The following is a 12,235-nucleotide window of genomic DNA, read 5'->3' on the forward strand; positions in this document are numbered from 1 at the left end:
ATCAAAGATAATCCCAGGTTCTTTTGGTGTGAAGATCTGAAAGTATGGAGTTGCCATTAATTGAGTTAAGGAAGATTCTAGGGCAGTAGGTTTAGGTAGGTGGGTGGGAGAGATAAGGTGCTTAGTTTTGGACATGTTATGTTTGAGACACCTGTTAGACATTTAAGTAGAGATGTCAAGTCAAGTAAGTAGTTTCATATATAAATGTGGCATTCTGAGAAATCTGGGCTAGATATGTAAATTTGAGAAGTATTAGAATATACATATGTGTATATGTGTATGTATATTTGTATATACACGAACGTGTGTGTGTCATGGGATTGAGTGAGTTTATTATTAATTCAAAGAATGAGGGAAAAGAGGGGTACTAAATACCTAAGGAAACAGTTGTAGCAATCACCTAACTTAACTGAATATTTTATAAGCCTATGACATATAAAGTGAAAGAGCATTACTTTTTCTCTGAAAACCACGTTGGGGAGATTTCTGGTTAGGATGTAATAAGTTGTAAGAAACCATTACTCTCTACTTAATTACCAACATAAGTTGGATAAGATTTAAAATCATTGTAGAACTGAGAACACAAAGAAACCAAAATTAACCATATTCCAGAAAATGACATACCCTTCATAGAAGAGAAGAGACACATGGCTGCTCTCATCCCTATTGGAAGAGTAGGAGGAGGAAGAATTTACCAGAGATAAAGATAAGGAGAAACCAACCAAAGCTTTGAAGAACTTTTAATGGCTACAAGTGGGCAGGTATGACAGATTAGAATTCCAAGGAGCCTCTGCCCCAGACAGAACTGTATCCACCCACCAACGCTTTTCTAAGGACTGCACTGAGCACTAGGGGGTAGTATGCCAAAGCCTGAGGGCAGAGCAGGCAAGCTGAGAAAGTGGAAGACAGGCAGCCACCTGAGGGCAAGAGACAGGACAAGAGCACTGAAGAAACTGCCATTCAAGGCACTCTGGGATTTCAGCTACCAATGTTGAGGTTGGGCAGAAGGGCTAAGAGAAAGCTTTCCAAGGCATTCTGGACCTTCATAGAGTATAAGCAGCCACCCTCTGAAGTTGGGAGCAGAGCAACAGGGAGGAGAGAGATTTCAGGTGCGTAAATCCTGAAGCCAGCTGGAGAGCAAAGATAACTTTCAAGCAACTCCAAAATCTGGCATCCTTGCTGTAAATGGAAAGAGCTCTCCCACAGTTCAGAAAGCTACAGGCACTGCTGTAAAGAGATCTCAGGACCCTCATCAGTACTCAGAGGCTAACTCCTACTGATGGGAAAGTCCCAATCCCATCCTCAAAACATTTAAAGCCAGTAGTGAACTGAATCAAACTAATGCTGCCAAAAAGACCAGATCCACCTTGACAGCAAGATACAATCACTCAGCACCTCCTCCCCACTCAAGCTGCCTGGCAGGAAAAGGGGTGTGTCCTCTCTGCTGGAGGTAAACAGGTAAACATTATTTACTTTATTCTATACTGTTCGTTTATTAAAAATATCTGAAATACAGTAAGATATTACAAGGTACACATAGAAGCAAGAAAATGTGCTCAAGAGAGGAAGCAGTCAGTAAAAGTAGACTCAGAGATGACCCAGTTGTTGGAATTATCAGACCAGGACTTTGAATAACAATGATACAAATATTGACGGATCTAATAGAAAAGGTGAAAAACATGCATGAAGAGATGAGAAACTTAAGCACAGACATGGGAACTATAAAAAAAGAGCCAAACTGGGATAGAGCAGCAAATCTGAGTACTGTGTGTGTAGTGCTTGGCACCTAGATCTATACCCAAACAGTCCCTATGGAGAGAGGACTATAAGTTAAAAAGAAAGAGGAGGAGGAGAAGGAATGATGATGTTTGGGGTACACTATGGTACCTAATAGAAGCAGCAGTGAAGGTCAATAAATGTGCTAGCACCCCATGGGAAGAGTCGAACAGCAAATATCTCAAGATCACTCACTCAGTTTATTCATAAATACACGATATCTCCTGAGGACTCGTAGGAAGAAGAACTGAGGCCTTTTCAGGGCTCTGAGGTCTTGCAGAGTGTGCGCGGGCAAAAAACAATAAAGTCTGGGTGATTACCGTTAATATCATTCCAGCTATAAAGTAGACTGATGAGACCTGCTTGAACTCAGGTGTTGATGAATTATAACAAATCTAGTTCCTTTCTTCAAGAACTTTCATGATGGGGAAAAGTGGCTTATTTCCTTCCTGTGTATAAAGTTGCTCAGTTGATATAACACAGTCACTGAGGAGATCAGAGAATATTCGCCTTGTTTTAGAATAAGTCTTATTGATCTAAACCACAGGTGGTGTTCTACTCACGGTTCCGTTTGTTCCTTGGAGAAATCAACAGTCTTTCTCTCCTTCTATTTGTCATTTCTTTCTTTCCAGAGCACAGGTTATTATGTGGGGCTATGCCTTTTCTGTTTTCATTTTATAAAAGCTACTAGGAACTGTTTTAGTTACGTGACATTTATCTAAAAATTTCTTGTTCCCAACTCACCTGTTTTTATTTCTAGTGAAACTTGACTGTAATTAATAGGTCTTTCTATTTTAATTAAGTACTTATTAGCACTGCATTTCAACTTGACTAGGTTGATTACAATCAACAGCTTTAACTTCACCTTCCTTCAGTTCAGGTTTCAGTGTGTTAATTTGAACAAATATGCAACTCTGTCAAAAATGGATTAATCGTGTCCTTAAGACTCAGTTATGTTCTTAGCAGAGCCTCAACTGAAAGTCGCTTTTTAAAAAAGTAATCCAGGTGACACATAGTACTAGGTTAAGTGTAAAAATAATACAGATAATCAGTTCTTCCTACTCGTGTACAACAGAGTTTGAGGAAACATTTAGGCTACACAACACTGGCAATTTTTAACTCTATATTTGCAGCAACATTTGCATCTATAAGATAAAAGGTAACAATAGTAATTACTGAATTCTTAGTTATAGCCAGAGTTTTGGTTAAAAAATAAACACTCTGAAGTTTACTATAAAGTCAAGTAAAAATACTCCTCAATATTTTGTGCAATTGTATATGCTTTTTGGGTATTGGGGGCTAAATTCATAATGGTACAAAGGTGGAAAAGAAGTGAGAGGCATCTAGGGCGACCAAACTGCATTGTGGGTATATCTTGCCTATGATGAACAACAAACGTCAGATGAAAATCTGGACTTACAAAGTCAGCTCATTAACAATTGATTCTTTAATTTTCAAAAGGATTCATTGCTGGGTACTTTTATATTGTAGGCTCTGGAAAGTATTGAAATGCTCACCACTTTTGCTGCTAGAAGCAAGGTACATGTACCTGTGCTATGCTGATCTTTGGCAGTGGTTGTAAATTTGCTGCTACTAATCACTTATGTGGGTGTTCCTAAGAAGAAGGAATTTCGCAAATAAGGTGAAATAGTGGGCCTGGGAGGGCAAAGCTTAGGGTCTCCTGCCTGAGAATAAGCTTCTTTGCATCCTGATTTTTTTTTCAGCCGTTTACTCTTACTCAGAGGTAGAAGCACAAAGAGTAGAGTTCATGGCTTCAGGTTTGTTTATATATGCGCCCTGTTCAAAACCATCTGTGACCTGGGCAAGGATGAATTTTGAATTTCTGCTACCCTAGTTAACAAAAGATTCAATTGACACACTGAAGTTAGCGATGAAGAGTTAAAAAAAAAAAAAAAAACCACCTTATTTTCCTAGTGAAAGCTTTCAGATTATTTCAAAGGAAATGGATTAGCAAAATCATTTTCCCACACTGACTCAAGTATAGTTACTGATTTTGTTTTTAACCTTTTACTTCTTTCTCTCTGATCCTCTAAATAATTATATTTAGAACTGATGGAACGTTGTACTCCGTTAAGAATTCAAGAGAGATTTTCTCAAAATTAAAAACTTTTGTGCTTCAAAGACACTATAAAGAAAGTGAAAAGTCAACCCATGGACTGGGAGAAAATATTTGCAGATCGTATATCCAATAAAGGACTTATATCCATAATATATAAAGAATTCTTACAAGTCAATAATAAGAAAACAACCCAATTAAAAAAATGGGAAAAGGATTTGAATAGATATTTCCCCAAAGAAATATATAAATAGGTAATAAGCACATGAAAAGATTGTCATCATCATTAGTGATTAGGGAAATACAAATCAAAACTACAATGACATCAATTTTTCATCTACTAGAATGGCTATGATAAAAAAGATGGACAATGATAAGTGTGGACAAGAATGTGGTGAAATTGGAGCTCTCATACATTGCTGATGGGAATGTAAAATGATGCAGCCATTTTGCCAAACAGTTTGGCAATTTCTTAAGTTAAACAGATTTAACATGACTCAGAAATTCTACTTCTGGATATCTAACCACAAAAACTGAAAACACACATCCATACACAGACTTGTACATGAATGTATGGAGCAGCATCAATAGCAACATCCAAAGAGTCAAAACAACCCAGATGTGTGTTATCAGATAAATGGATAGACAAAATGTAGTGTATCTATTCAATGGAATACTACTCATCAATAGAAAATGACAACATGCTAAAATATAGATGAACCTCCAAATCTCAAAAATATCTCAGTGAAAGATACTGACATAAAAAAATATTATTTCATTTATATGAGATGTCCAAAAAAGGCAAATATAAAGAGACAGAAAGTAGATTAGTGGTTGCATAGGGCTGGGAGTGGGAATGGTGAGTGATTGTAAGTGGGCATGATGTTTCTTTTTTGGATGATGGAAATATTCTAAAATTAGATTGTGGTGAGAATTGTACAACTCTATAAATAAACTAAAATACATCGAATTGTACATTAAAATGGGTGAATGTTATGGCTGGTAAATTATATCTCAATAAAGCTGGGGAAGAAAAAAGATTTATTATGAATTCTGCCCCAGATCTTGAGGGAACTACTGCTTACCAGATGATATTCTTAATTTTGGTGAGCTTCACTTTATTATGCAGGTTTATTATGAGCCAGGCTTGGGAAGTGTATTTATAAAATTGCACATTTGGTATTTATTTCATGGAAGTTATCTGGGCATTTTTATTTGGGGCAACAGAAGCAGAATTGGGGTGATAGGACACAGAGTTTTATATGTGCATTATTATTTAATGATGACTCACAGGATCCAGGAAAGTGCCCAAGATGATAGCTAATTCTAACTTTGAAACTCCAGTTTCTTCTGGGAATTCTCTAATGAGTAAGATGCGCTGAACTTAACTTTTAGCAAAAATATTCCCTTATTGCTGACAACAAGAACAGGTCATCTTAAATTAGAGGAGGTATTAAATAATTTTTAAACCTGACAAAACAGGACTCCAATTTCAAGAGCTTTTAATACCTTTTTCGTATAGACCTTAAATTTGGCGAAAAACTTATGAGATGCCCTCCAAAAGAAAAGCAAAGTAAAAAGCCCTTGTTTCTGTATCATTTCCCAGAGAACAAAAACTATGGTCATGCTAAAGCTAAATGTGCCCTCAGATGCCTTAGTGTCAGCTCTGTACCCCTACACCTGTTTTTTTTTATCGTGGGATAACGAAAGAAATGGAAAATATGCTCTAACAAGCTTCAAGTCTCTGTCCAAAGTTATTTATTGCGTGTAGAAGTCCAAGTTCCAAAATGATTGTTATTTTGAGTGAAAAAGTTTTCTCTGAACATTTAAAATGGCACATTAAGAAGCCAAATATACGTTAGTTACCTGCTCCCATCCCCCACCCTTTGTTATTTTTTTTAAAGGATATATTCTGCATGACGGAGGCTAAAAGGTGGCAGCTGTGCCAAAGTAGTGGACCCTAAATCGCTGAGCAAAAATGAGAGAGGGGAGCCTCTGATTGCTCGCAGCACAGGAGTGAATATGCGCTCTCAACCACAAATCAAGCAAGCTGGAAAAAAAAAAGGCCCAATCAAGGCAGTAATGGCCTCCACTTCACAATCAGACAAGTGCTTCTTACTTGAAAAATCCTACCATTTATAGCTGATTGCTAACCCTGGCCTCATTTCTAATCTAAAGGGCGAGTAATAATTTGGAAAAGGAATTATAACAACTTCCCAACAATTTAGCAAATTGTTATTATTTCAGGGGGAGGAGAAGAGGGTGGAAAGGAGTTGCTTTTGTAACGTGTTTCTCTTGTGGGCTACCATTTTCATGACATCAAATCCCAATGCTGCCATGCTAGAATAGCAACTAACATATATTGGAAATATGTTTTTTTTAAATGGTGATATTGTATGCTATGTCACATATTTCATGTGGTCAAAGTTATGGGTCTCCAAAAAAAAAGAGAAGAAGAGGAACCGTCACTTCTTTTGGACACATTTACCTCCAATATTCCCAAATAAGTTTAGTGAATGTCCTTGAGTATCACTGTTTTAGAAAGGATTTTGACTTCATAAAAAATAATGCTCCACTGAGTTTTCCTTTCAGGGTTGCAGTGTTGATGGATTTGGTTCAGGTAAGGTTTCTGTTACTAGAAACATAGTAATATATAGTCATCTTCTGCACTCATTTTTTGAAGTTCTACATTAAAATGAATACATATATGGTAATCACTTAATTAACATGTTACATCCAAAAAAGCTAGTTACCTTTTACATAGGTACTGTTTTGGAAATTAATGTAATTATTTTCTACTGAGCAAGACACTCACACGTGTCTGTAAAGTATTTTCTTCACAAAGCAGCTGAACATACGTATCTAATGTAATGTACGAACGAGGTTAGGACCATGTTGCTTTCTGAGAAAGAAAACTAACTGATCAGAGTAGAGGACAGAGGGCTATATTGAATCATAGAGGTAGAAAAGAAGGTGGAGACCACCCTATTCAGCCTCTTAATTATTATGCAAATAGGGAAACAAGGGCTGGGCAAGCGTAGTAACTTCCTAAAGGTCACGTGGCCAGTAAATGACAGAGATTAAATTAAAACTTGGATATCCTTACTCCCACCATCATACCTTTTGCATTACAGCCTATTCTTTCAATGTCATTCTTCCAAATGGCTTTAAATTATGTGTGTTTAGGCGTGTGGCATGTTAGCCTCATATAGTACAGTCATCAGTGATTTTTGTACTAGGATGGCCTTCACATCAACATGCATCTTTAAGACTATAGTGTGAGCAATACTATTGTTTCTGCATGTTTCACCACTTTCCATTATCCTTGTAATAAAAGTTCTCTGTAGTTCAGAACACTTTTGTCCTTAGATATGAGAAGATTCAAATGTCACCTATTAAAAATATACTTCATTCTATTTTCCAAATTAAGACCGGTTCCCTAAAACAAAACAGACAATTAGTAGCAGAACCAAAGCACAGCATCGTTCTTTCATTTCTCTTTTCAGGTAGGCAACCAACAGAAGAATTCTCTGAGCAGAATGCAGGCCTCTGCAGCTGTAGCCCAGCACAGGGCAGCCGACGTGCCAGCAAAATCAGGCCGCAATTCCGATTCTAAGTTAGAAAAGGTGGAACTCCCCATCATTTGAATGGGTGGAAGCATAATGAACATTTTTTTATTATTTATTCATTTTTAGTAGAAAAAATAACTTTCTTTTGGTATTTTCCATATGTCTAGCAAATACTAGTATGGAAAATATATCTAGTTTTTGAATCAAAGGAAATACTTTGATTTTAAATTGAAAATGTTAAACACAATACACTATGCTTTCTGAGGCACAACAGATTTTAAGCAGATCTAAAAAACTGGATTTAGAAAAACAAATATAACTATCTTTATTTATGTGTGTAACTAGAGTAAGAAGGCTAAAGTTTTCAGATACCCAGAAATGATTTATAGCTCGCAATTACCCACTCCATTCAATATAAACAGGATCACAATTCATATTACATAATCTACAACGCATTCTAAAATACAGAATGCTACTCTGAAAAGAATATTTTCCTTATATCATCTCTTATGTCCAGCACCACAGCCTTAAAATGAATTTTTTAAAAGAAATAAGGAATTGATATTATTAAGCCCCAGAGAAGGGAACCAAAGTACTTTTAGGAAGGAGCTTGAAATTTAAAAGGTTTAAGAGTAGGAAATCTGAGTATTGTATTGGATGGTATTCATTTTGTTATGGGGAGGAAAAAGCTCGGTTCTAATGGATACATTTGCTAGTCTTCACAGCAGTTTGAAAATTAGGGAAAAATAAGCAAGACTTTCACTGTGGCTCAGGAGGATCAGAATGTAAAGGCTTGAGGAAAAGGACCAAGCAAACCCAAAAGCTGACAAAATAAAAAGTAGCGACCACAGGCAAAAATGTGAGCTAAGAAGTAGCCTGCAAATTTTAGTAGAATTAATAAAAATGAGCTTTAGATAAGAAACTCAAAGCATACCTTTGTTTTGCCATTTTAAAATTAGACAAAGTAACAGAATCTATTCACAGTCCAACTAGGGGAAAATAAAGGATCTGAGTCCAGCAAAATGTTTCTCAAGGATAACACTTTTTTAGGAAATGTCATATGTCTAACTTTCTCTTTTATTAAAACGAAATATCTCAGAATATTACCACAGGCTAAAATGACCCCTATGTTAGGAAATAGATTCCTTAGGGTGAGCCATAAGCACCAAATATCGTTTATAAAGACAGTAATGTCAGCACACTCATTTAGTCACTGCTTGTAACACAACTGGCTGTGTTAACACAAAAAGACACAAAGTGTACAAAAAAGGCAATCTCTTTTCTCTTGCCCATTAAAGAAAAGAACATCTAATGCCCAGATCCACTCAAGCAATTTTAGATTTTTGTCTTTCAGAAAGCACTTTTCTCTCATTACAAAAAAGATGTTTATAAGCTATTAGTTATAGCAGATTTAGCTACAAGGAGGAAAAAAGGCAGGATTTTTTAATAAAAATTCTGGTAGCACCGTCAAGGACAATGTGTGGAACAATTTCAAGGCAGGCTTCTTGAGTAGTAAAGTTACCTATATATGGGAAATCCTAGCTTTTATGGAGTAAATGGAAAAGTACTCAAGTGGTTTTAGCTGTGTAAATCATTAGACACGTTATAAGGAGACTAAAATTTGTAAGTATTAAAAAGCACTTGTATCATTAAACCTAGACAAATGCATTTTGTAGTAGCCATTTAACAGTTAATTTTTATATTTGAAAGAGCAAATTTTGGAGGGGAAATATAATATTAAGGAATGCAGTTCCCACAAGGTGTCAGAGAGTGCGACACGCATGTTGTAAAGGGATCTTTTCACTAAGTACAACACTTCCGAAAGAGGGTTGCATTAGATTTAAAAATGAATAACTAAACCTCATTATGACTTTTTCGCGTTTGTGGCAAATAAATAAAACTAGGAAATACCAGTCAGTGTGGTTTAGAAAGGCAAGGAGCTGTTAGAACAAAAATTAACAAAAAACCTGCACTTGTAATAAATGCAAAATGAAACATTAAATACAAAATATGGGCATATATTTAAGCTTTTTAGAAACTATTGATTATAAATGATAGACACGTGTTAAAAATGAAGTTTTATTTGCACTGAATTATTTATCAATGAATATTAGAAAAAAGTGAAAGTAAGAGCTGAAAAAATATAGATTTATGATATATGTTAAAAAATAAAAATTACTTACCTAACATCCAAGTACAATGTAATTAAATTTGGAAAAAGATTAATACAACATACGTATGGATTTAAAAATAAACAAAACCACTTGCAAATATGTGTTTTGAATTCTGCTCTGAGCCTTATTTAAAAGCTTTCCTGGAAAAGAAAACACCGTGCATCTTCCTATGCGCTTATTGCTACCAGAGCAATTATCTAAGAAGAATGTGCCATGATGATAAACTTCATTACTCAATAACATTAGTAAACATTAAAACATTTAACGAATATTGTACTGCATTATGGTTTATTCTATTTAAATCTCACAATTATAGCAGCCTTTTCTTCTTGTATTTCTCCCTGGGATGAATTGCTAGGATTTGATAATCTGCTGTTAATGCGAGCTGACATTACAGTCATATGACCTAATTACACATCAGGATTCATATTTAAAATATCTAATTACCAGAGTGTCATTTTTAAAAATGTAATTACTAGTTTCTACTTTAATAGCAAAAATTGATGTTCATATCAACAGACTATGGAAAGTTTTTTGGAAAATGTTTTTCTTTTCTGATTATAAAGAAACAATGGAAAATCTCAGTGTTGAAACCCACTATTAATATTATTTTCATGGAATAAATTCCCTTGTCTTTTATCACTGTGGAAATTTCTGCTTCCAGAAGTATATTACGTGTCATTTCTTATTGTCACTTGGAACGTATACATGTTTCTTTACAGGAACATATTTTCATTTTTGGCATTTGAGAAATCCATGCACAACACTAGCATGATAGGTAAGTGAAGCAACAAATTCCCATTATTTTAAAACAAAACAGACTCAAAGATTTGGAGCTTTGACGGGGGGGATTTTTCATTTCTGAATTGCACAAAATCATTCATAATTACCTCTTAGTGATTTCAATATCACAAATCCCTTCTGATTAGCCCTCTTAAAAAAAGAGACAAACCCGCTTCAGAATTGTTTGGCCCTGTTGGAAGCCCTGTCTTAGAGAACGACAGATTATGTAATTAAATTGAATCGTGTATTTTCCATAGAAACAAGGCATGATACTGGAACTGATGCAAGCTATACGCTCATTTCTATATTTAGACTGTTCAGCATCAATAGGGCAGCAGTCCACTGACCGACCGACCAAGAGTTAAAGCATCATATGCAGCTTTTCAATTTTAAAAATATGGAAAGACGGAAAAAAGAAGTGACTATAGAAATGGCTGATGAAATATAACTCTTTGAAAGAACTATCCTTCACTCCTTGAGGGAAAGAATGTCCCCACAAATAGTATTTTCCCATTTAGAGGACTGAGTGCAGGATAGAGAAGTCTGGGGAAACAGTTAAGTTTAGGATCCAAAAAGGAGATGCAGAGAAGAAAGCAAAGACGTAAGTTCACGGAGGAACACATGCCAAGTACCTCCAAAAGTCTGTAAGCGAAAATACAAATGTAATATTTAAGAAAAATGCTCCTTTGTTTTGCAAATTCAAAGTGTAAATTAGAGATTACAAGGACAGACCAGATGTCACTGTGACGACATCTAACGCACAATAGTGGGAGGAAGGAAACAAATCGGTAAAAGTTCCTCAGCATTTGATTCTCTTCATCTTTGTATTAAGGACACTATTTCTTATGAAGCTTCACTTCCAGATTCTCTTACTTTGTTTCTGCTTTTTACCACCAAAGCACAATTGTAGTCCTAAGTACCCAGCTGTGCTGTATTTTGAAATCCTCAGCACTACGCTCTAAATGGAAAGTGTATTATTTACATTTTACCTCTACAATCACAAAGAAAACCCAGTGTCACAAAAGTACCTCAAAATCAAGGGATCAAAAAATCTGTCAATGGTTGTACAAAATCTAGGATACATTGTCATCAGGAATCAATGAACATTGATCTTAGAAGGATTGTCTTAAACCAACAGCAATGGATTATTTATAGACTTGGTGATTGAAGGTAGATATATAAATTTTGTAACTACTTGTCTAAGTATTGAACATTATATTTGACATCAAGAATAAACAGGACAGCATGAGGGATAGTAACACTAAAAATAATAAAAAAAATTTGACTTGGAAATCTACAGTCCTGGTAAGTTTAACTATAATTACCCACTCTTTTTCTAGGATACCTGTAGATTAAATACGGATACACAGAGAGAGAGAGCAATTTCCTTAGAGGCCTATCCACAAATAAATACATAGATTCATCTTTTGAATTTATACAAAGTGATGTTTATTATGAATTCCTTATACATACACTTTATGTGTGAAAATATTTAAAAATATGAAGATGATCTAAGAATTCTAACTACATGTAGATTTTAGACTCAAGCAGACTAAATATTTGAAGTAAAGCTTGTTCCTAATATTTCTTTCATTTTACATCTTAGACAGAATACAATTTTAGTGGCATATTGGAACAACAAAGGTGGAAACTTCTGGATATATACCTTTTGCTATTAAACTATCAAACGACTAAAATATCATATCTGGTCATTTGACATTATACTACTTGATTTTATAGAATAAGAGGCAGAGTTCTTTCTTCCTAATATTATTTTCCTTAAAAATAAAAACATCAAAATATTCTGGAATTGGTTTTATAAGGAAAATAAAACAAACCAAAGCCGGCACTCACCA

This window comes from Equus caballus, chromosome 5 (assembly GCF_041296265.1).
Source record: "Equus caballus isolate H_3958 breed thoroughbred chromosome 5, TB-T2T, whole genome shotgun sequence".
Taxonomy (NCBI): domain Eukaryota; kingdom Metazoa; phylum Chordata; class Mammalia; order Perissodactyla; family Equidae; genus Equus; species Equus caballus.